The sequence below is a fragment of the Hemitrygon akajei genome, unplaced genomic scaffold, assembly GCF_048418815.1.
Source record: "Hemitrygon akajei unplaced genomic scaffold, sHemAka1.3 Scf000160, whole genome shotgun sequence".
Taxonomy (NCBI): Eukaryota; Metazoa; Chordata; class Chondrichthyes; order Myliobatiformes; family Dasyatidae; genus Hemitrygon; species Hemitrygon akajei.
In genome coordinates this window covers 1,000,528-1,027,207 of record NW_027332046.1, presented here as the reverse complement: position 1 = coordinate 1,027,207, position 26,680 = coordinate 1,000,528, and the positions used below count along the sequence as shown (strand labels likewise).

The 26,680-nt window shown below is 42.7% G+C and overlaps 1 protein-coding gene across 4 annotated transcripts in view; it reads right to left on the bottom strand.

Moving 5' to 3' along the window:
- LOC140724087 (uncharacterized) overlaps positions 1-26,150 on the bottom strand; it is a 37,096-nt gene extending 10,946 nt beyond the window's left edge. For 3 of the 4 annotated variants that reach the window (XR_012098036.1, XM_073038571.1, XM_073038572.1), the window contains exons 1-2: positions 26,015-26,150; positions 20,339-20,505 (exon numbers count right to left, since the gene is read on the bottom strand). The gene's annotated coding sequence lies outside the window, so the exon portion shown is untranslated. The remainder of the gene's footprint in view (positions 1-20,338; positions 20,506-26,014) is intronic. The other variant, XM_073038573.1, reaches the window with a different exon arrangement.
- Between the last annotated feature and the right edge of the window lie 530 nt (positions 26,151-26,680).

The following is a 26,680-nucleotide window of genomic DNA, read 5'->3' as shown; positions in this document are numbered from 1 at the left end:
TTGCTGTCACCAGCCCTGGATCATTTCCTAACAGCTTATTGCACACTTCTATGTCGGGAAATCAACATACTGGCTAAGGGCACATTTGACAAACTCTACCCCATCGAGTCCTTTTACAGTGTGGGAGTCCCAGTCAATATATGGAAAGTTAAAATCACTTACTGAATCAACCTTTGTTTTTTGGCATGGTCTGCAATCTCTCTAGAAATTTGTTCATCTAAATCCCTCAGACTGTTGGGTGCAACCAAGTCCCAATAATGGCTACAATATAATAATTCCCTGTCCTGAGCTCATCTGGTTTTCCTACGATGCTTCTTGCATTGTGATATACACAGCTCAGCACATTCATCGCACCATGCTCAACCATTTGATTGCTGACTCTGTCAGAGGTCTGAACAACATCTGACTGGTGTCAAGAAAACAAACTCTCCATCATTGTCACAAAAACAAAGCAGCTGATTGTGGATGACAGGAGGAATGGAGACAGGCTAACCCCTATTGACATCAATTGATCTGGGATTGAGAGGGTAAACAGCTTTAAGTTCCTCGGCATAAACATCACCAAGGATCTCACATTGTCTGTACATACCGACTGTGTTGTGAAAAGAGCACAACAGACCTCTTTCACTTCAGATGGTTGAAGAACTTTGGGATGGGGCCTCAAATCCTAAGAACTATCTACAGGAACAGAATTGAGAGCATCCTGACTGGCTGCATCACTGTCTGGTATGGGAACTGTACTTCTTTTAATCTCAGGACCCTGCAGAGAGTGGTGCAAACAGCCCAGTGCATCTGTAGATGTGAGCTTGCCACTATTCAGGAAATTTACAGAGACAGGTGTGTAAAAGGGGCCCAAAGGATACTGGGGACCCAATTCATCACAACCACAAACTGTTCCTGCTGCAACCATCCAGGAAATGGTACCACAGCAAAAGGATCAACAGGCTCCGGGACATCATCTTCAACCAGGCGATCAGACTGATTAATTCATGCTGATGCGATTGCATTTCTGTGTGATGTTGACTATCCTATGTACAAACTATTTATTATAAATTACTATAAATTATACACTCCACATTTAGAAGGAGATGTAAAGTATCATAAAGATTTCTACTCATGTATATGAAGGATGTATGTGAGAAAGTCAATTCAATTCAATTCAATTCACCCTCTCCACTATCTGTTCTGTCATTCTGGCTCCCATTCCCCCTACAACTTATTTTAACCACATCACCCTCCTCCCCTACACTAGCACTAGCAACCTTACCACTGGGATATTAGTCCCCTCTTGTTCTGTTCCTGTAACTAACAAATCCTATATCAACCCTTTGACTTTCCTCTGCCAAGTTATTCTCCTGCAACAGTTTCTAATGTGGTCCACCTGCTGTTGTGTGGGACAGCAACAAGAGTTTTCTGCAATGGCTATTTAACATAATTCCTCTTCCTAACTCTCACCCAGTTTCTTGTGTCCTGCAACTTGGGTGCAACTCACCTCTCTTCCCGTCATATCTGTCATCCCCTCCATCTCCTGGATGATCTGGAATTCATCCATTTCAAGTTCCTACTCCTTAAAGTGCAGGGCTACAAGCTGCAGCTGGATGCACACCTTGTAGGTGAGGGCATCAGGGACACTAGAGATCTCCCACCTTTTCACCAATGACCACACTAATTTTTAATGACCAGTGTGCACATAATTCTTGTACTGTGCATTTTCAACCCAGTGACAACATGTGCACAGTGAATTTTATATAGAGACGTATTCATTTTAACAACTAGCACATAACTGTCGACAAGAACTTTGATCTCCTCTTGGTATGATCAAGTTCATCTGCACTCTCACGAAATCTATGTAGCAGGCCTGTAACAGGTAATGAAGGATTTTCTCACCAGAGCTTCCGCACACTGTCCATATGTGGTTGTCTTGCTAAATAATGCTTTAAAAAGTCAAATTTCCAAATATCACTCCACTTCATCCCGTTTGTAAAGTTTCCAGCAACCTTTGCATCACCACAATACGCACAAGTAGTACAAGTTTCTATATTGGACATAAGTATTTCTCCTGAAACCTCCTAAGGAATTCAGGATATATAAAAAAAAAATCATTTTGAACCTATGTAACCTCTGGCTAAAAGAATAATTGGGACTGAATAGGATTTTTTCAACTGAAATAAACTCCCGACTTCTCTGGCTAGCTAATGCAGGCTCATTACCAGTTCTCTGCGGCTTTCAGAGAGACACACTGAGAGATGATAACATTATACATTGTACCCTCATTTGAGTAAAGGGAGGAGGACAGGAATGAACATCTGTCTGTAATTATGTCAGGGCCTTGCAAAGGTAATAACTGATAAGGACCGGAAAGTACATCCATCTGTAATTAAAACCTTGATTTAGCGAACTCTCTTATCTCAGCAAACATGAGGAAATCTGCAGATGCTGGAATTTCAAGCAACACACACAAAATGCTGGTGGAACGCAACAGGCCAGGCAGCGTCTATAGGAAGAAGCAATGTTGATGTTTCCAGCCGAGACCCTTCGTCAGGACTAACTGAAAGAAAAGATAGTAAGAGATTTGAAAGTAGTGGGGGAAGGGGGAAATGTGAAAAGATGAGAGAAGACTGGATGGGGTGGGATTAAGTTAAGAGCTGGAAACGTGATTGGCGAAAGGGATACAGAGCTGGAGCAGGGAAAGGATCATGGGACAGGAGGCCTCGGGAGAACAAAAGCAGGAAGGGACATGGAGAACAGGCAGAGTGATGGGAAGAGAGAGGAAAAAAAGGGAGGGGGGAAATAAATAAATCAGGGATAAGGTGGAGAGGCATTAACAGAAGTTAGAGGTCAATGTTCATGCCATCAGGTTGGAGGCTACCCAGACGGTATATAAGGTGTTGTTCCTCCAACCTGACTGTGGCTTCATTTTTACAGTAGAGGCCATGGAAATGGGAATATCAGAATGGGAATGGGACAGGGAATTAAAATGTGTGGCCATTGGGAGATCCTGCTTTCTCTGGCTGACAAAGTGTAGGTATTCAGCGAAACTGTCTCCCAGTCTGCGTCGGGTCTCACCAATATATAAAAGGCCGCACCTGGAGCACCAGAAGCAATATACCACTCCAGCCGACCCACAAGTGAAGTGTTGCCTCAGCTGGAAGGACTGCTTGTGACCCTGAATGGTGGTGAGGGAGGAAGTATAAGGGCAGGTATAGCACTTGTACCACTTACAAGGATAAGTTCCAGGAGAGAGATTGGTGGGAAGGGATTGGGGGTGGGGGAACAAGTGGACAAGGGAGTCTCATTGGGAGTGATCCCTGTGGAAAGCAAAAAGAGGCAGAGGGAATGATGTGCTTGATAGTGGGATTCCGTTGGAGGTAGCGGAAGTTACGGAGAATTATACAGTGGGAATTTCCATTTTGTAGCATATGAAGTAAGTCGCCTTCCTAGCAGCTCTCTCTTTTAATATATTTTATATCCCACTAACAGATCCCTTTTAGCTTTGATAATTTATTACTTCTACTGAAGGATCTATTACTTCTATTGAAGGATTTACGACTGAATTACAATGGCCGAAAAAAATTGTTCTGGTATTGAACTGAGATGCGGCAAAACTTCTCCTGAAATGGAGCAAACGGAACAAACCAAGAAAACGGAGCAATCTGTTACATTAGCAGGAATATTTTCTTCAATACAAGACATGAAATCATAATTCAGATTGCTTAATATTAAAATTGATCATCTGGCCAGTTCAAATGAGAAGCTTGAAAAAGCTATTTCTACGATTCAAGAATCTGAAAAATTTGGACTCTCAGCTTCTAACACTTCAGCAGACTACAACACGAATTGAGAATGAGCATGATTTATTTAAGCAAACTATTAAAGAACAAGGAGAGGAGATATCTTTGATGGAAAAGAAAATCAATGAAGTTACCTAGGAACTATCCAAAACAAAGAAAAGAATGGTTGATTTAGATAGTAGAGGGCATCAAGGTAATTTGCAAATTCTGGGACTGCCTGAAAATACTGAAGCCGGTGATCTGTTAAAATTTTTCTCAGATATGTTGTACTCACTTTTTAATGTGATCCTCAAAGCAAGCCCCTTAATCGACATCCCCTTGATGGTGGATATGTTGTATGCTCTGCCCCAGAAGGCAGTGGAGGCTAAGTCTCTGGATGCATTCAAGTTAGAGTTAGATAGAGCTCCTATAGATAGAGGGGTCAAGGGATATGGGGAGACAGCAGGAATGGGGTACTGATTGTGCATGATCAGCCATGATCACAGTGAATGGGGGTGCTAGCTAGAAGGGCCGAATGGCCTACTCCTGCACCTACTCTCTATTGTCTATTGACAGAGCCCACAGATTTCCATTTTCTCGGCGTTCATCCGAATTACGTCCTCGACCAGTTGTACTTTCTTTGCATTATTATACGACTAAAGAAGCTATTCTTCAAGAAGCCAGAAAGAAGCAGAAATTAATCTTTAATTCAACACAGATTCATATAGTCGAAGTCTATCCTCCTGAAATCTTTGCTGAAAGAAGGAAATATCGAGAAGTTATGAGTGAAATGTATAGATTTATACTGATCCTTTCGCTTTCCAGCAAAGCTGCTAATTTTTCCTGAAAAATCTCAGTCACTGAGAATCTACTCTCCTCAGGAGGGATGGGAGTACATTAAAAATCTTAAAGTTAAGCCTACTGAATAAAATATTAAAGTCATTCCAATTATTCAATACGCAATTTTGAAGTATTTGCTGTATGTTGTTTATGGATCTTCTGAGTTAAGTACATTCTATACCTTTTCAGTCTTTGGTATGGGACATGGCTGATCTAATTTTTTTTTACCTTATTAGTAATTAGTACATATGTAACTGTTTTGTAGGGTACCTTTATAGTATTGTACACTAATGGTCTCTGTAGGACCTGTTGTGTATTATTTTTTTAATTTATTTTATTTGTGTCAATACTTATAGTTTTAGGTCTGTTACATATATACTCATTTACTTTACTTTTTCGAAAGAAAGAATAATGTTTGTAATATTATTTGATCAAATTTATTCTCTTTTTTTGAATATGTGTTTAAGCTACTTTAGCTGATTCTAAGATGGCCGTTGTTGATTATGTTTTTATTACTATTAGACATAACATTATAGTAGTTGAATTCTGCTTGTGCCTTTTATTATGACTATTTCCTGTGGGATCCTTGCTTTATTTTAATATACAGAGCTGCAAGATGGAGAACAGGGTCAAGGGTTATTAGTTAGCATGGGACCAACCTATCGGTCTCTTAGTTCTTATCTTTTGGAAGGCGGGTGTGGGCGGGGTCTATTAGAGTAGGATTTTTTTCCTTAATTGGGCAGTTCTTTTGATGGATTTCTCTTTTGAAAATGCATCATTCCTTCTGGTTATACCCGCGCATTCTGGTTTAATCTGTACTTGTGTAACATTTCTTTTATATATTAAATTCAATTTTAAACATGGATGTTAATAACATCAATATAATATCTTGGAATTGGAACGGTGTCAATCACCCCATTAAGCGTAAAAAGAATAAGAAATTAAAAACTCTTAATGCAGATATTATTTTTGCGCAAGAAAATCATATACGAAAACAGGATGAGGACAGCTTTTTCCGCTTTTGGAAAGCGCCTTTGTTCCACTCGCTATCTAATTGTAAAATAACAGGCGTTTCTATATTTCTTAGCCCGAAAATTCCTTTTGTACACCTCAATACTACTACTGATTTGATTGCAAGATATTTAATTGTTACTGGTTTATTATGCGAGCAAAAGGTAGCTCTGGTGCGTGTATATGCACCTAATGTACAAAGTGTAGATAATTCTGATTTTTTTAAGAAACTTTTTTCTGAGTTACCGAATCTCAATGAATATAAGTAGATCATGGGTGGTGACTTTAATTGTTGTTTAAATCCAGCGACTGACAGGTCATCAACCAATCCGTTGCTTCCTAATAAAGCGGCAGCTTGTATTAACTCTTTTTTATTAGAATATGCCCTCGTCGATATTTGGAGATATAAACACCCCAATGATAAAGATTTCTCTATTTCTCACACATTCATCACTGTTATTCTCGAATTCATTACTTTTTCTTCGCTACAGGTCTGTTAAATTCCGTTGTTGAATGTGCGTATGACATCATTGTGCTCTCAGATTACACGCCTTTAATGTTAACCCTTAAGCTTTCCGATAGATTCTTGAAAATCTCACAGTGGAGATTGAATCCCGTATTGGTTCAGGATCCAGCTTTTGTTAATTTTATTAAGGAGCAAATATCAATATTTTCTGAATTTAATACAACTGAAGGAATGTCAAATCTGGTTCTATGGGACATGCTGAAATCTTTTCCTAGGGGACAGATAATCTCATATTCAGCAGCCTTGAGAAAGAAAACCAAAGCGGAATTGTCAGAGATTGTTAATAAAATTAAACAGACAGATAAAGCGTGTTCAGTTAAACCTACTGAAGACCTATATAAAGAAAGGGTCGAACTTCAATCACAGTATGATTTGCTTCTGACTTTTCACATTGAACAGCAAATTTTTAAATCTAAAAATTTATTTCATATACATGGGGAAAAATCTGCTAAGGTTTTAGCGGGTCAGTTAAAGGCCGAGATGGTCAGAAGACAGATTCTAAAAATTCATCGTCCAGATAGAACAGAAACTTTAGATCCTTATGAAATTAACAAGTTATTTATGGGCTTCTATTCTAATCTTTATAAATCTGAATTCTCCGATAGCACTATTATTATGAATAGATTGTTGCAAAGGTTAAACATACCTCAAATTTTGATTCAAGATGTTGATATGTTAGATGCACCTTTTTAACAAGAGGAGATAGCCAAGGCTATATCCTTTATGCAATTAGATAAAGCTCTGGGACCTGATGGTTATACGGTAGAATTTTACAAGACTTTTCATGAAATGCTCATACCACATCTTCATCAAACGTTTACTGATTCTACATCCTCTGGGAACCTTCCTAAAGCTTTCTATGAGGCACTAATTTCATTGATTCCAAAAAAAGTAAAAGACCCAGTGGATTGTGCATCCTATAGACCTATTTTTTTACTGAATGCAGATTTTAAACTTTTCTCTAAGATTCTAACAAATAGGCTTGAGAATATCCTGCCTAATGTTATCTCAAATGATCAAACAGGATTTATAAAAAATAGGTACTCACATTTTAATATTCGAAGATTGTTCAATATCATTTATTCTCCCTCAGCCAAAGAATCTGAATGTATTGTATCTTTGGATGCAGAGAAAGCCTTTGATAGGGTGGAGTGGCCTTCTCTATTTCATGTTTTGAAGAGGTTTAATTTTGGTCCAGGATTTATTTCCAGAATTAAATTGATTTGACAGGCCCCGGTAGCTGCGGTTATAACTAATAATCAAAAGTCTCCTTATTATAGATTATATAGAGGTACCCGTCAGGGTTATCCCCTCAGTCCTTTATTATTTAATTTGGCTTTAGAACCACTTGCTATTGCTCTTGGGGATTCTAATTCTGTGCAGGGTATTAGGAGAGGGGATAAATTACATAGGGTTTTGTTATACACAGATTATTTATTAGTTTACATTTGAAATCCTAGGAAATCTATTCCTTTTATGTTATCTATATTTATGGAATTTGGTATCTTTTCTGGATATAAACTTAATTTACATAAAAGTGAATTATTTCCCATTAAAAATTATTCTGATTATTATGATCAAATACCTTTAATATTGCCAAAAACCATTTCATTTACCTTGGTATCAAAATTACTAAAAATTTTAAAGACCTATATAAGTATAATTTCTCCCTTTTAGTTGAATATACGTAACAGGTGCTTTCTAAATGGTCGCCTATGTCAATGTCATTGATAAGTTGGATAAATGTTATAAAAATGGTTATTCTACCAACATTTTAATATATATTTCAAGCAGTTCCGTCCTTCATTCCAAAAAACATTTTTTGATAAAATAGATTCTCTGATTTCTTCTTATGTTTGGAATAATAAAAGCTCTAGAGTGAGTAAACTTTTATTGCAAAAACCAAGAAGAGATGGAGGACTGGCCTTAACAAACTTTAGATTTTACAATTGGGCAATTAATATTCATTATATTACTTTTTGGATTTATGATATAGATGACCAAGTTCGCCCTTCATGGTTGCAGTTGGAGGAAAAGTCAGTAACGGGGTTTTCGTTAGCTTCTTTATTAGGAGCTCCCCTTCCGTTTTTGTTCTCCAGAATAGGTAGACAAGCTCTCAACGCTATTGTTAAACATACTCTAAAATTTGGTTTCAGTTTCTTAGATTTTTTGAATTAAATTATTTTCTACTTTCTAGTAATATTTATTCTAATTTCTTTTTTAAACCATCAACTTTGGATAAGGATTTTTTAACGGAAAGTTAAGGGAATAAAAACTATTTTAGATTGTTTTTTACAGGACTGTTTAATCTCCTTTTCGCAGTTAATGGATAAAGATGATATGTCTAATACACATTTTTTCAGATACTTACAGGTTAGGAATTTTTTACGTGATTTCTTACCGAATTACCCTCTGGCCTGTTCATTAAATTTGGCATGCTATTTTTCAGCTTAAACCTTTTCAGAAACGATTAATAGCTATCATTTATAAACAGTTAATGAGTGCTTGCATGTCACCTAATGATAGGGTTCAACACATCTGGGAAGTAGAACTTCAACATTCACTTTCAGACAATCAATGGAGTAAAATTTATTATCTATTCAATAATTCATCTATCTGTGCAAGCCGCAGCTTAATTCAGTTTAAGATAGTACACAGGGCCTTTATATGCAAAGGTAAATTGGCGCATATTTTTCCTAATATAAGCCCTATTTGTGACAGATGTAACACAGAAGTGGCTACTCTAACTCGTATGTTTTGGTCATGTGTAAGCTTCAACAATTTTTGGAGGGATGTGTTTGGAATATTATCTAAGGTTATAGATGTGGATGTTCAACCTAATCCACTTACTGTAATTTTTGGGATTATTCCAGAGGAAGCAAACAAAGTGTGATAGCCTTTTCAACTTTACTGGCTAGGAGAGCTATCTTGCTATATTGGAAAGAATCTAATCCACCTACTGTTTTTTATTGCCTCTCCTCCATTATGTTGTGCCTAAGCTTGGAGAAAATTAGAAGCCAGACATTTGATATATCCTTTAATTTTGAACAAGTCTGGCAACCCTTTATTCAATACTTCCACATGATTGATTGATCGATCTATTTATTTATTTATTTATTTATCTATCTATCTATCTTTGTTCTCTTTTAGGAAAATCCTTATCCTCGAAGGATCGGAGGATGTTTTTCTTCGTTTTCTTTTTTTAATTTTTTTTATCCTCAATTGGACTGCTCAATGTTCCTTTTTCTTTCTTTTTTCTTTCTCATTTTTTTTTGTTTGTTTAGTTAGTGTTTTTTTTCATTTTATTAAATAGAATTTCCAATCTTTTTTTATGATTGCTATGAGGAGTTGTAGTTTTTTTTTTGGACTATGTTGTTGTTGTTGTTCGACCTTCGGAGTCGAAGATGACCACGACTTCTGTCAGGTGGAGGGTTTGTGACTGTGGATCCGGAGGTGACTGATGAGGTCAATCTGGGCCCTGAAAGCTCACCCACATGTGGGACACATGAGGGTAGGTGCTGCAGTGGAAGCGGAGGTAGCTCGAGCCTTGCGCGTGGCGCGTTTCCTCTGAGCCTCTGCGGTGCGTCTGATTTCTGCTGCATACACACTTTTAGTGGTCCTGCTCCACCAGGTTGGGCGGTCCACAGCCAGCGATTTCCAGCTACCGAGACTGATTTTGAGGTGTTTGAGCGAGACTTTGTCTTTGAAACGTTTCTTCTGCCTTCCACCTGAGCGCTTGCCCTGGCTTAGCTCACCATACAGCAGCTGTTTTGGTAGCCGACTGTCAGAAATCCTGACGACATGGCCAGCCCATCTGGCTTGGGCTTTCTGTAGGAGGGTGTAGACACTGTGGGTGCTAGCCCGTTCAAGGACTTCCGCGTCTGGGACTTTGTCCTGCCATCGTACGTGGAGAAGTGGTTCTCACCACCCTCCTCTATGCCAGCGAGACCTGGACTATCTACAGCACACAGTTCAACCACTTCCACTTGAGCTGCCTCCACAGACTTCTCCACGTACGATGGCAGGACAAAAGTTTTTTGACTATATTTTATATCTAAGAGCATAACATTTTACCTATCTGATTTTGACATTATATACTTCCTGGTTTTTTTCTTGTTGTTTAAATGTCATTTATATTATCTGTTTGTGAAACTCCTCCTCTGATTTGTATATTCTTTATTTGAAAATCAATAAAAAGATTGAAAAATGAAATGAATTATACGTTGGACCCAGAGGCTGGTGGGGTGGTAGGTGAGGACAAGGGGAACCCTATCTGGAGTGGGGTGGCAGGAGGATGGGTTGAGGGCAGATGTGTGGGAAGCGGGAGAGATGTGTTTGAGAGCAGAGTTGAAGGTGGAAGAAGGGAAGCCCCAATGTTTAAAAAAGGAAGACATCTCCTTTGACTTGGAATGAAAAGCCTCATCGGGAGAGCAGATGTGGTGGAGATGGAGGAATTGCAAGAAGGGGATGGCATTTTTGAAAGAGACAGGGTGGGAAGAGGAATAGTCCAGGTAACTGTGAGAGTCAGTGGACTTACAGTAGATATCAGTAGATAAGCCGTCTCCAGAGATGGAGACAGAAAGATCAAGAAAGGGTAGGGAGGTGTCAGAAATGGACCAGGTAAATTTGAGGGCAGGGTGAAAGTTGGAGGCAAAGTTAATGAGGTCAATGAGCTCAGCATGCATGTAGGAGGCAGCACCAATGCAGTCGTCCATGTAGCGAAGGAAAAGAGGGGGATAGATACCCGTATAGACTTGGAACATGGACTGCCCCACAAAGCCAACAAAAAGGCAGGCATAACTGGGACCCATATGGGTGCCCATGGCTACACCCTTGGTTTGGAAGAAGTGGGAGGAGCCAAAGGAGAAATTATTAAGAGTAAGAACTAATTCCTCTAGACGGAGGAGAGTGGTGGTAGAGGGTAATTAGCTAGGTCTGGAATCCGAAAAGAAGCGGAGAGCTTTGAGACCTTCCTGGTGGGGGATGGGGGTATATAGGGACTGGACGTCCAGGGTGAAAATAAGGTGGTGGGGGCCAGGGAACATAAAATCATTGAAAAAATTCAACGTGTTGAGAAGTGTCACAAACATAGGTGGGAAGGGATTGACCAAAGAGGGATAAAACAGTGTCAAGGTATGCAGAACTGTGTTCAGTGGGGCAGGAGCAAGCTGAGACAATGGGTCTACCTGGACAGGTAGGTTTGTGGATCTTGGGTATGAGGTAGAAATGGGAAGTTCGGGGTGTGTGAACTATGAAGTTGGTGGCAGTGAATGGGAGATCTCCAGAGCTGATAATGTTGGTGATTGTGTGGGAGACAGTGGACTGGTGCTCTTTCATAGGGTCATGATTGAGGGGTAAATAAGAGGAGGTATAAGTTTTATTAAGTCGGCAGGAGGCCGTATCGGGCAAATTTCTCAATTGAGTAGGTGGTGCCGGCTGAGTAAATTTATTAAGTGGGCAGGAGGTGCCAGCTGGGTGAATTACTTAGAGAACTTGGGTCAATTGCAGTCGATTGATACAAGTGGGCTGGGAGCAGCTCTACACAATATGAGTGAGAGTTTTCCAGACAAGGAAAAAGATTTGCGAATGTTGAGTGAAGCGCTGAATAAGAAATTGGGGAACGAAATGTGGCCACTGGGGGTGGGGGTGGGGGAACCTGGGATATTATCTCCTGAGAACAAGCAGTAAATTTGATAAGGCAAAAGAACTGTGGAAAGAAGTGGAAATTGTTGAAAAGGGAATGGAAGGAAAAGACAGACGTAAAGTGGAACAGTATATTATTAGCAAGTTGGAGGAATAATGCATGTGAAAAAGGGATATAAGTATGTACTGCAGATGAAACACCAAAAGGCTGGGAGGCGGTAAAGGTGGAACGCGAATGGATGGATGGGCGCCGAAAACGAGAGCAGGAAAAACAACATAAGCAATCCAAGGCTGGTCTAGATAGGAGAGAAGTGCAGGAACGTCAGCGTAAAGTTCAAAGTGATAGGGAAACAAGGGATCCCGAACCCATGTCTGGCATACCAACCCTGTTTGAGGACAATGATGAGGAGTGGGCACCTACCGTACCCCACCCCCCACCTTACCAGAGGCCAAGTGCACCCAGTGCTCCTGAACCCCAATCCTCCCAATACTCCGATACGGTGGGTGCTCGGGTAAAACACTAGCGGCAGGGAAGGAGAGATCTCGATACCCTGAGATCCAGAAAGGGAATACTGAGGATTATTCTGAGATAGGGAGGGAAGAATCCAATAAACCCCCAGATTAATGGCTCCACAAAGAGAATTGCCCATCCAAATGCTGCCCAATCCACGATCAGGAGAAGGGACAGCCCTCAGTGATTCCTGTGTATGCACCCTGGAATCCTCAAGAAATGATAATGATCATGAACCAGGCCCCATAAAGAAAAGAAAAACCAGCACAGTTTGCTCAGTGTGTCCACAGTACTATACAAATGTTTAATACAACCACACAAGATTTATTCGGTCTCTGTTGCATGATTCCCTCAGCTGATGAGGGGCGGAAATGGAAGGCTGAATTCAGATACCAAACCTATCAGGAGTTACAGGCAGGAAACCATAATGAGAATGAACAGACAAACCAGATCATTCAAGCCTTGGAAAGGGCTCTCCAGCAACCTGGAAACATCACTCAAGTACTTGAATGCAAACCTAAGCCTGGGGAATCAGGACCAGACTATTGGGAGAGATTTGTGGCCTGCTAGGGCCCTTTCACAGGAGACCAAGCCTTTAAAGATGGGAATCTGTCCCCCCAGTTTAATGCCTTACTGCTCCAATACTTACCAACTAAGTTAGCCAACATGATTAAAACAAATAATATGGATTGGCCTGACAAAGACTGAAATGGAATGCGACGAGCTTTGACATATTATTGAGACTCGGCTCCTGATCAACCCCGAAGGGAACTAATATTAAAGGTGAATATGTTCAGCGGGAAGAAGGACGCAAGTGGGCTATATCTGGGGATCAGAAATGGGAACAAAAACCTATCAAACAAAGATGCTTCCTACCGTGAGTACCACCCCTCAGGAGGAGCCCAATGTAATATTGCAAGTTACTGGAATTCCTGTTCCATTTATGATTGATATGGGGGCAACCACAACCACTCTCGATCAGGAAATAGTATCGGAAAAGGGATTCCATCTCTCAGACACTGCAATCACTCAGTTTGCTTTTGCAGGATTGGAACGTACGTATTCATGTACCCAGCCACTGCAGGTGGAATTCCAAGGGGAACCAGTGTGAGGTTTCATTTACAGTTACCACCAGTCGGGGGTGTAATCTAACAGGGAGAGTCTTACACTGTCCGTTGGAAGTCGAGATTCTATGCACAGATGAGGGTATCACCTTGGGACTAGTAAACAACCAACAGCTTCCCCTGTTTCCGACCCCCCCCCCCCCCCCCCCAGTGGTGGGCACTTAATCTGAATTCCACTGTATTTGAACCACTCCTGCCAGCAGCCAACTCTGATGTGACTCTGTGCTATGACACTACGGGGTGCTCCACTGAGGAAAGCCAGTATTATGCACCCCTCGAGGGACAGAAATTCCCAGTCACGGAGATTGGTGAGGTTACAAGAAGAAAGGGCAGTGCATTACTGGCTGAAGTTCCGGATTTCCTTTGGCGACAGATAGGACCAGTCATTCCCCATACTACTGTTAGGGTTTGCCCTGGGTTCAAGCCAAAGAGCCTACAGTTCCTTGCCTACACCCTGATGAATCAAGCCTCCAGTACCAAGGGAGACTGGCAACACTCGGCCACGGGCCAACTCTGATACTGAGGTGAAGACGGGACATCTGGCAAGACATTATTTTAATATTGACCGAATCTAGGACGTTGTACCCCATCTCTGGGGAATTTCAGGCCATGAAGTTGGCCGCACCAACTGATCCACTGTCCGGATCACCGTGAAAGAAGGACAGACTCTCCCATCCATTCCGCAATACACCCTCAAGCCCGAGGCGACATTTTATGAGGATGGAAGCTCGAAAATAATATTCTGGCTATGCAATAGTGACGAGCAGTGAAATAGTTGAGCAGGTCTCTTTTGAAGCAGCTGTCTCCGCCCAGAAGGCTGAGCTGTTTGCTCTGACTCGTGCCTGTATCCCGGCAACAGACAAAAGTGCCAACATTTACACAGACTCCCGTTATGCATTTGAAGTTGTACATGACTACGGGGCTCTCTGGGAACATGGGTATTCCTGACTTCCTCTGGCCACCCCATTAGTAATGCCACCTTTGAAACAACTTTCTCACCGCTCTAGGGCTACCTCAAGTTCTGACTATTATTAAATGTGCAGCCCATACCCGCAAGTCCGACCGGGTCAACAAAGGCAATGCTTTAGCAGATAAGACAGCGAAAATTGCAGCACAATCAAGTGAAGTCAAGTCAAGTCACTTTATTGTCATTTTGCCCATAATTGCTGGTACAGTACATAGTAAAAATGAGACAACGTTTTTCATGACCATGGTGTTGCATGACACAGTACAAAAACTAGACTGAACTAAGTAAAAAACAACACAGAGAGAAAAAAAAAACAACTACACTAGACTACAGACTTACCCAGGACTGCATAAAGTGCACAAAACAGAGCAGGCATTACAATAAATATTAAACAGGACAGTAGGGCAAGGTGTCAGTCCAGGCTCTGGGTATCGAGGAGTCTGATAGCTTGGGGGAAGAAACTATTACATAGTCTAGTCGTGAGAGTCCAAATGCTTCGCTGCCTTTTCCCAGATGGCAGGAGGGAAAAGAGTTCATATGAAGGGTGTGTGGGGTCCTTCATAATGCTGTTTGCTTTGCAGATGCAGCGTGTCATGTAAATGTCAGTGGCGGGAAGAGAGACCCCGATGATCCTCTCAGCTGACCTCACTATCCGCTGCAGGGTCTTGCTATCCAAGATGGTGCAACTTCTGAACCAGGCAGTGATGCAGTTTCTCGGGATGCTCTCCATACAACCCCGGAGAATGTGATGAGGATGAGGGGTGGGAGATGGACTTTCCTCAGCCTTCGCAGAAAGTAGAGACGTTGCTGTGCTTTCTTTGCTATGGAGCTGGTTTTGAGAGACCAGGTGAGATTCTCCTTCAGGTGAACACCAAGAAATTTTGTGCTCTTAACAATCTCTACCGAGGAGCCGTCGATGTTCAGTGGGGAGTGGTCACTCTGTGCTATCCTGCAGTCAACAACCATCTCTTTTGTTTTGTTCACATTAGGAGACAGGTTGTTGGCTCTGCACCAGTCCGTTAGCTGCTGCACCTCCTCAATGTAAGCTGACTCATCGTTCTTGTTAGTCGTAGTCCCCTCGGGTTCTAGTCAAGAAACCCTCTGTGACTTAAGCAGAATGGGTTTGCCAGACATGCAGGAGGTACGTACTTTTCAGGGGAACGCCTCTGAGGAGCAGCGCAAACTGTGGTCCCAGGCGGGGTGCCAGAAAGACCCTGACCTAGGTTTTTGGATCGCCCCAGCGGTACAGGTTTGTGTTCCAACATAGTTCTTACCAATATTGTTTGATTATATACGTAACTGTATGCATCTGGGAAAGGAGGGACTGAGTAGTAACCTGTACCCTGCACACCGGGTACGATTCCTTTGACAGGTGGACCTTCTTCAGGACTACAACTTGATTTTGTTGTATTGCCTAGACTACATTGCGATAGATACTGCTTAGTTATTATAGATGTGTTCAGTAGATGGATTGAAGCTATTCCAACTCCCAATAATACTGCTATGACTGTTGTGAAGGTATTATTACATGAGATAATTCCCAGGTATGGCCAGCCAGAGATGCTGAGCTCTGACAATGGCCCACACTTTGTGTTGAAAGTGAACAAAGAGGTATGTAAGAAACTAGCTATCAAGCAACAATTCTACTGTGTACACCACCCACGGGCTGCTGGCATAGTGGAAAGAGCCAATGGCACTCTGAAGACCCAACTGGCCAAACTAATGCTGGAGACTGGAGCAACACACACAAAATGCTGGTGGAACACAGCAGTCCAGGCAGCTTCTATAAGGAGAAGGACTGTCGATGTTACGGGCCAAGACCCTTCGTCAGGACTTGCAGAGACTGGACGCACTTGGTTGAAGGTCCTACCGTTAGCCCTATTCTACATGAGGGTTACCCCATTGGGGAAAACAGGGATGGCACTAGCTGAAATCATTTATGGACGGCCCATGAGGCCAACCTGGGGACCAAGACCTTGTGTACCATTGCTCCTAGAAAGTCTACCAGTAAAATTGGATATGCAAACGCTAAGGGAAGAGATGGGGAAATATATATGCCAATTAACCAAAATTTTCCAAGCACTACATTCACAGGTACAACAGGCGTATAAGGAAGAGAACTACCCCGCAGAGAGGAGTGACTGTCCCACGACAGAACCTGGGATTTTTGTCCTAATTAAGAAATGGGATTGAGGGAAACTCGGACCTCGGTGAAGAGGACCATCTCAGGTGTTACTGACCACTCCCACGGCTGTGAAATTGAAGGGCAATCTCGGTCGATACAGCAAACAGACTGCAAACGTGTTACTGAAGGAACTGAGTAGTTGGACTCTCTCGGACTAAAGTAAAATCTATTGGTTGCTAGTGGAAAGTGATGAACCCCTAGTTTACTTGCCATGGACTGTCATTTTAAGAGAGAGTGCCTGAGTGACGTCAGTCACCGGCTTTCTCGGCTCCTGTTTGATTCTTACAGAGAGAGGGAGGGGCGGAACTATTTGACAATGCAGCGTGTTTACACTTGCTCTACACAGCTCACAGTTTGTTTTATTTAAGCAAACACGGTCATAGACCCACAGTCGGATGGAGAGAAAGATGATAGAAGGTTCGAAACAAAGAACCTAGTGGCCAAAGGTCACTGTTTGGACTCTCCTGTGCACACAAGGGGCGGTTGATTATTGATCCAGCATATACCGAATGTGTGATTGTCACATTGTTTGATCCACTGGAGTGGATCTTTAGGTTTGGCAGTATCCTGTGAAGACCACTTGTGCTAACCCTTGCCTGGGGGTGGTAATTCACTTGAAGAGGCTACCCCTGTGACAAATCACTGTTGGTGATAATTCGTATAATCCATATGCAGATTTTGATGGAGTATCCCGTGGCAACCACTTTTGTTAACCCTTAGCTGGATTCGGGAGTATTATGTGGTAACCACTTGTGAGAAAGGTATTCTGTGGAAATCACTGTCGGTACACATCTGACTTCCAATATAACTCGGAGTCCTGCCATGTGCAGAAGTTCGCTGATGACACGGCCATAGTGGGGTGTGTCAGGAATGGACAGGAGGAGGAGTATAGGAAACTGATACAGGACTTTGTGATATGGTGCAACTCAAACTACCTGCGTCTCAATATCACCAAGACCAAGGAGATGGTGGTGGACTTTAGGAGATCTAGGCCTCATATGAAGCCAGTGATCATTAATGGAGAATGTGTGGAGCAGGTTAAGACCTACAAGTATCTGGGAGTACAGTTGGACGAGAAGCTAGACTGGACTGCCAACACAGATGCCTTGTGCAGGAAGGCACAGAGTCGACTGTACTTCCTTAGAAGGTTGGCGTCATTCAATGTCTGCAGTGAGATGCTGAAGATGTTCTATAGGTCAGTTGTTGAGAGCGCCCTCTTCTTTGTGGTGGCGTGTTGGGGAGGAAGCATTAAGAAGAAGGACGCCTCACGTCTTAATAAGCTGATAAGGAAGGCGGGCTCTGTCGTGGGCAAAGTACTGGAGAGTTTAACATCGGTAGCTGAGCGAAGGGCGCTGAGTAGGCTACGGTCAATTATGGAAAACCCTGAACATCCTCTACATAGCACCATCCAGAGACAGAGAAGCAGTTTCAGCGACAGGTTACTGTCGATGCAATGCTCCTCAGACAGGATGAAGAGGTCAATACTCCCCAATGCCATTAGGCTTTACAATTCAACTGCCAGGACTTAAGAACTTTTTTTAAAGCTATTATTAATGCTTTTTGAGTTAGTGATTTAGATGCATATCATATTATTACTGAGTTAAGTATTGTATGTAATGAGTTTTTGCTACAACAAGTGTATGGGACATTGGAAAAAATGTTGAATTTCCCCATGGGGATGAATAAAGTATCTATCTATCTATCTATCTATCTATCTAATACTTTGTGTGTTGGATCTGGATTGGGAGAACCTTGTGGAATCTACCTGTATGTTCACCCTTGCCTGGGTGGTAGTTCCCTTTGAACTCGGTACCGCTGTGATAAGCTACTTTTGATGATAATTCATATGTGGATTTGGAATTACGATGGATAAGAACTACGGCAACTGTTATCCTGTTTTACCACTGTGGAATTTATGGAATTTGATGTAATTACCTCTCTCGACAGTCACCTTGGATTACAAATATCTCTCTCTCATCATTGATTCCGTGGATGAACTGAACTTTCATACCTTACCATCTCAAGACTTTAAGCTTGGTATCCCCTGAGCTCAATGGTTTGGGAGTTTTATTTACACATATGCACACTCATAACACTGTTAATTTTTGATTATTTTGCTTAAGTTGTTATATTATAAGTAGATACTAATAAAGTTAGTGGTTTTAACAACAAAACCAGAATCCGGGTCTGGTCTATTGCTGATAGGTCATTTAAAATGTTACGGGTACATAACAGTGGTGCTTGTGTTTACTTCTTTGAGAGGGCTCACCCCAGCATTCAGGGTCCCCATGCTAACACCTTTCTATCTCTCTGTCACACCTATGCCAAAGTAGTTGATCTAGGGGCTGGGCAGGGTTTATGATGAAATTCTGCAGCATGGTGAAACTATGATTCCAATGTCAGTAATCCCGCTCAACCAGAGGAGGAACTCTCAGACTAGGCTTTCTCAAATAACACCCTGGGAAGTGAGGTGAGGAACTGTGATTCAATCAGAGATGATTGTGGCTGTCAGTGTTCTGAGGGATGGTATCTCAGGCCCCCACCAAGCGGAACTTCCTAGACTGGGAAGCATGCATCCTGACCATACTTGCAGGAATTCATGAGAGATAATCAATTTGGATACAGCACTTGAGGAGCTGGCCACAATACTGCAGAGGCCCTGACAGAAACACAGGCCCAAGTAACTGAAATATCTCCTGAAATGATTGCAATCCAGCAAACAGTCCTACAGAATCATATGGCTTTAGATTTTATCCTATCTGAGAAAGGGGGAACCTGTGCTATTATTGACAGAGAATGCTGCACCTATATCCCTGATGAGTCTACTAACATTACATCCCTCTCCGAGAACATTGCCAAGGAGACTGGCAACATCAAGAAATTAGTGGCAGATTTACACAGGTCCACCGAAGGGTTGAAATGGTGGTCTTGGAGGCCCTGTTCGGTAATATGTGGGGCATTATATTGCATTATGGCCTAATAGTTGTACATATCATTGTTATAATTACAGATGTTCACTCTTTTTAGCCACTGATGTCAAAGTTGCTTTCGGTTGCTTTCTCTGTAAAAAGTTACTGCTTAATGATCATGTAATGATCAAAAGGAGGGAATGATAACGTATGTAAAAGGGTTAACACTTGGTTAAACAATAGCAGCCTGGTTTCTGAATGAAACTGCTGATGATCAACCGATGATCTAATACATGTTGAGCCATATTTCTTCTTGAGGGCAGCTAGCTAGGGTTTCCAGATACTTATCTCCTTGTGCACTCATGCATAGAGATAGGACAGCTTCAGTCTGTTCTGTGTGTGTAAGCCATTATGACTATTTTGTAATTTGTCTTTAGGGGCAGTCATGTAGTAAATAACTTTGTCTCCAGCCTGTCTTGTGTGGAGGGTATCTGGATGGATATATCTGTGGTGTAGGGGGAATTGTAATCAGTTAGTAGATTGGGTGGGAATAGTCATAGACTGTTCCTGTTAGAGCGACTAGCTGAATAAGCCCTGGGTGCTTGGAGTAAAAAAATTGTACTTATACGGTTTCTGAGTGACTTTATCCAGATTCGACTTCCACACAATGGGAGTGGTTTTAAAGGGCTGGGCTGTTGGAAGCACGTTACAAGACCTGGAGAGATTGTAAATGGGTCTGACAGAGGCATAACTGGTTCGTCTGGGCACATTCAGTCTCACTCCAACTATTTCCTACCCGGGAAACAGGTTTGTAATATCTAAAGTACCAGTGACTGAGTAAATGAGACTCACCAAACTTTCTCCTGACTGAATCAAATGTGACTCCGAGTCAGATGGGTTCTCTCCAGTTGGTACTCTCAGTCCTTGGGCTGGTTCACTTGTTGCTGCTCCCTCGTCTTCAGTCGTGGTTTGCTTCCATTTGGGGTTTTCTTCCAATAAACCGCTCACTAGAGGTCTAACTTTGACCAGAGAGATAATAAAGCAGATTAACAATAAAAAGGAGAAGCAAACATTTCTGCTTAATGTTACTAAGAACAAAACTCACTGAAATTTAAATGTTGAAGACAGATATAATGATCTCAGTAAACAATTTTTTTTATTGTCCCTCACACGTCACTAAACGATATGGGGTAAGAAAGAGCCATCATTCAGTCAGGAGCAGAATTACATGATTCGATCCACCTGCTCTGCTCCACCATTTAATCATGGCTGATTTTCATTCCAACACCATATTCCTGCCTTCCTCCTGTAACCCTGAAGCTACTTAGCAATCAATATATTAATCTCTGTCATAAACATACCCAAATGGCAGCCTCAACCAACCTCTGTGGCAACAAATTCCACAGATCAAACATCTTTTGGCCAAAAATGTTTTTTCTCATTTCAGTTTTAAAGGGAAGCATCTTTATTCTGAAACTGTGCTGCCAGATCACCGACTCTCCGTCCAATGGAAACATCCTCTCCATGTCCACGGTATCCAGGCTTTTCAGCATTCGGTAGGTTTACTTATCCATACATCCCTCCACCACCCCCACCATCCCTCTGAACTCTATTGAACACAGGTCCAGAACTATCAAATGCTCCTCATACATAAAGCCGAACATTACTGAGATTATTCCTGTAAACCTCGTTAGCAACAAATGTACTGAACACATTTCTAGGAATAAGAGATAAATTGGTACCAGGATAATTTATAGGGAAAGCTGTGGTTTCTCTGCTGTTCTACTATCACAGAATGAGCCATTTCCATTCCCAGGTTAATTTCAGGAAATATAAGCCATTCCAGGGTGAATGTAATAAATAGAAACTGGAATTACCAGAAATGCTCAGCAGGTAAGGAACAGCTGCAGGGAGAGGAACAAATTTTACAATTCAGGCTAATAATGTTTCGTCAGAATGACTTCAAACATTTTCAGTTTTTAGTGCAGATTTCTAGCAACTTGAGATTCTGCCTGATTTCCACCGAGTGACAGACAGGTAACAGTGGGGGGGGGGGGCTGGTGTGGAATTTACAAACACATTTTGAACACCAAACTCACGGGTCTATTTCTACTATTGCAAACATGGAACAGCCCATTTACTCATAGCCTCTTCCTGTGAGGATGGAATGGGAACTCATCCTCTCCTCAGATTAGCAGTTATTGCTTCTCCAGAAAAAAATATCTGATCCTAGACCAGAAATACTCGCTCAACACCTCATCAGCTGAAGCAGCTTGATCCCCGGGTCCATTTTACCTGGATGAAAAGCTGTGATATCCCAGGAGCAAAGCACACAGAGTCACACAGCTTAATTTGCCACTCACCGACCCTGATAGTCTCACACATCATCCACAAATCTCACACTGGGTAGTGCAATCTAGGATTTCCCCATAACCAATATCCAGTTACTCAAAATTTCTGCTTCATTGCAGAAAGATGACCATCCATCCCCATCTGTATAAGCACTAACCAAAGTCAAAACCAAAACACTGACAGTTCCATTTGCCTGGTATGTAGATCACAGGATTATAGCCCAAATACCAACTCTCCCAGTACTCTTTGCTGACAGTAATATGATAAAGTATGTCAGCCAGTCACAGTTCAGAAACTAGCACCTCCACACCAATGCACAACAGAACTGGTACCTGATGACCCTCCGGCATTCTAGCTAACAAAAACTCATTTTGGAAATAACCCAGCGAGGACACAGGTGTAAAAGAATACTTCACACTGAAGACAAAGGTGAGAAGAAGGATTGCTGATGTATAGCTTTGCAGAGGTGTGATACAGGGTGGACCAAGTTGACCCAGATGGTTCATGCACATCACTGAAGCTGGGCGGGGGGTGCGGGGGGAGAGAGACCGGACAAGAGGTTGAACAAGATGGCAGGGAATGAGCAGATGGAAGCAGGTAGAGAGGAGATCAAGGACAATCAATGATAGTTCTCTGGCAATACACAGATACTGAATTAATAGTACACGCTACTGTATAAAGCATCCTAAAATGACAAAGTTTCAACAGGCAACAAGAACTTTGGCATTTTCACTTTGACCCTCACCAAATTTTTATCAGCACACCATAGAAAGTTTCCCATCTGGACACTTCACGCTTTGCATGGTAACTGCTCTGCCTGTGACTGTGAGGAACTGCAGAGACCTTTGGATAGAGGTCAGCACATCACAGAAACCACTTTCCCCCCCTAGACTTCCCAGTCCCTCAGTAAAGCGGGCAGTGAAATCAAAGATCTCCACACCCAGTGTTGTTCTCCTTTCTCATCCACCCCAATCTGGGAGGAGACAACAGCCATAAAGCGCAAGGACAAATGCAAGGAGCCTCAGGAAGTGAGGTGATTTGGGGGAAGTTAAAGGGACTCAGTGCCCAACATCAGATTCCCCAAAACAACACGGAGGAAGCATCACCACTCATCCAGAGACTGCGCACCCACACCACAAAGCAGATCTGCAGTAAACAGACTCACATGACCTGTTGGCAGGACTCCAATTTCAATTCTGCGGAACTAGACAGCCTGGAATCTGGATCATTCAATGCAGATTAAGTAAAGTCAACACATTTTTGATGAGCCCAGATAATTGGAAAATAAATGAGTAATTGGCCCTCAGTTCGGGACTCACAGCCAACATCAGATCTCCCTGCTCGGGATCTGTCTCAATGCTCACCGATGGGAAAGTGAAACCTTTGGCCCACAAACAGTGCTCCTGACACGGGCTCCCTGACCCAGGAGGCGAGAACACTTTCCCATCCTGCAGATGATCCACCTCAGCACTGAGCAGAATGGAAAATACCACCCATCTGGAGACTGTGAGCATGTACAAAGAGATTACTGCATCATCCAGAGGGCGGGGCTCTGAAACAGATGTGCAGATGCTGCCCATCTACGGTTAAATGGGAGGAGCAAATGAGATCACAAGACCGGTGGGGTCTCCCACACCAGGCACTCCAGCTACCCACCACTCTGTGGAAAGAGACAAACTTGCCACTTACATCTCCTCACACCTTAAATGTATTAAACAGTTCAACCCCCAGGAAAAATATATCGTCTGTTGACTCAGAAGCAGAATCAGGTTTATTATCACCGGCCTGTGTCATGAAATTTTTTAACTTTGCAGCAGCAGTTCAATACAATACATAATATAGAACAAAAAGAAACAAAATAAAATAAATAACTAAATCAATTACAGTATACATATATCTGGGACCCTTGCTCATCGTGATTTTTATAAATGACCTGGATGAGGAAGTGAAGGGATGGGTTAGTAAATTTGCTGATGACACAAAGGTGGGAGGTGTTGTGGATAGTGTGGAGGGCTGTCAGAGGTTACAGCAGGGCACTGATAGGATGCAAAACTGGACTGAGAAATGGCAGATGGAGTTCAACCCAGATAAGTATGAAGTGATTCATTTTGTTAGGTCAAACATGATGGCAGAATATAGCATTAATGGTAAGACACTTGGCAGTATGGAGGATCAGAGGGATCTTGAGGTCTGAGTCCACAGGACATTCAAAGCTGCTATGCAGGTTGACTCAGTGGTTAAGAAGGTGTACGGTGCATTGACCTTCATTAGTCATGGGATTGAGTTTAGGAGCCGAGAGGTAATGTTGCAGCTATATAGGACCCTGGTCACACCCCACTGTGCTCAATTCTGGTCACCTCACTACAGGAAGTATATGGAACCCTTCGAAATGGGAGATTTATAATGCTGTTGCCTGGATTGGGGAGCATGCCTTATGAGAATAGGTTGAGTGAACTCAGCTTTTTCTCCTTGCAGCGATGGAGGATGAGAGGTGACCTGATAGAGGTGTACAAGATGATGACAGGCATTGATCATGTGGATAGTCAGAGGCTTCTTCCCAGGTCTGAAATGGTTGCCACAAGAGGACACAGGTTTAAGGTGCTGGAGAGTAGGTACAGAGGAGACTTACAGTCAGGGGTAAGTTTTTCCCTCAGAGAGTGGTGACTGCATGGAATTGGCTGTCGGTAACGGTGGTGGAGGTGGGTATGATTGAGAATTTAAGAGACTTTTGGATAGGTACCTGGAGACACTACAGATAAACTAGCTTAGAAAACTAGAGGCTATGGGTAACCTTAGTCATTTCTAAGGTCGGGACAAGTCAGCACAACTTTTTGGCCAAAGGGCATGTAATGTACTGTAGGTTTTCTATGTTTCTATGAATAAATTAAAAATCGTGCAAACAACAGAAATATTATATATTTAAAAACTGAGTCATGTTCAAGGGTTCATTGTCCATTTAGCCATTGGATGGCAGAGGGGAAGAAACTGTTCCTGAATTACTGAGTGTGTGCCTTCAGGCTTCTGTGCCTCCCCATCTGATGGTAACATTGTGAAACAGGCTTGCCCTGGGTGCTGTAGCTCCTTAATAATGGACGCTGCCTTTCTGAGACGCTGCTTCTAATGCTCTGATAATCTTATAAACGTCTATCTAATCTCACCCCAGCCTGCGCCGCTCTGGAGAAAACAACACAATTTTATCCAACCTCTTGTTACAGCTCATGCCCTCTAGTCCAGGCAATATCCTGGTAAACCTCTTCTGGGCCCTCTCCAAAGCCCTGACATCCTTCCGAGAATGGGGGCGCCCAGAACTGTATGAAACACTCCAGATGTGGTCTAACTAGTTTTATAAAGCTGCAACACAACTTCCCGACTTTTGAACTCAATGCTTCAATAAAGACTATCATGCCATTTGCCTTCTTAACCACCCGATCAATCTGTGCAGTCTCTTTCAGGGAGCGATGAACTTGGAGTCTAAGATCCCTCCGATTATCAGCACTGCTCAGGGTTTTGCATTTAACAGTGTACTGTCTCATACATTCGACCTACCGAGCTGCCAAGATGATAATCGCTAATCAAATCTCACTGAGTTCTCTCAGGTCCTACTGAATTTGTTGCCAAGTGCACAAGTACGGGAAGGTACAAACTGAGAGAAACACTGACTTGTAACAGCATCACAGGCAAGTACATTCAGATAACACACGGAACATAAATTATACGATTCTCTGTCAGTAACAATATAGAAATATGTTTTACGTCATCCTGCTAACAGGACCAGAACAACAGGGGCTGAGCGGCGGCTCATCTCAGACGGTTCTGTGTGAAGGACTCACAAACCGGACCGACCCCGGCAGTTTCTATGAAGGAAGCGAGGCGAGGCCGCCAGTTCGGGAAAGTTCATTCCCCCCCCCCCGCCCCCTTCAGGTTTCACCGATCACTTTGCGTTTCTCTCTCCCTTCCCCACCCCCACCTTTTATTCTCCAGTCCTGCCGAAGGGTTTCGGCCCGTAACGCCAACTGTACTCTTTTCCTAGATGCTGCGTGGCCTGCTGATTTCCAGCATTTCATGCGCGTTGCTCTCAATTCCATCATCTGCAGATTTTCTCCTGCTGGAGTTCGGGAGAGTTAACTCACTACCCAACGTCAGACCACTCCGCTCGGGACCGGCATCAATACTCACCGGAGGGAAATTGTTGGTGTTGCCCCGCAGAGAATAATCCGTCCCGGCTCCTCGCCCCAGGAGGGAAGACCCCTCCCGATCCCGATCCCTCCGCCGACCCGCTTCCGCAAAGGACGAAAAAACAACGGGGCCCATCCAGGACTGAGCATGCGCGATCTGTAATAGCGTCATCAGGCAGTGGGCGGGGCTTCGGAAACAAACCCACTGGTGCCGCCGATCCGTGGTAAAAACGGGTTCACATGACGGTGGAGGGTCTCCCACGTGACCCGGAGACTCCGGTTCTCGCCCCTCACATGCTGCCCGACCCACCGCAGCATTTCCCACATCATTTCATTATTTCCCTGTATTATTTTCATATGTACACTTGATACGTATTTAGTTTTTTTTCCCTCCATATCTTCTCCGATCCCTTTCCCTCCACCCCCAGGTCACAGAGTTCTCTGAGCTAAAGTTTCGATTCCCATCCCGGGCAGACACACAATTCAGACCACACAGGAAAAGTGCTGGTTTCATTAAAATCTGTCCATGTTTATAAACACTAATTTCTATTCACATTCCTCCGGCCTCAGTGGACAGGAACACTGAAACATCAAGTGAGAAACAGGTAGGCCATTCAGCCCCTCTAACCATCAACAAGATGGCGGCTGCTCTCCCATCTCTGCCACG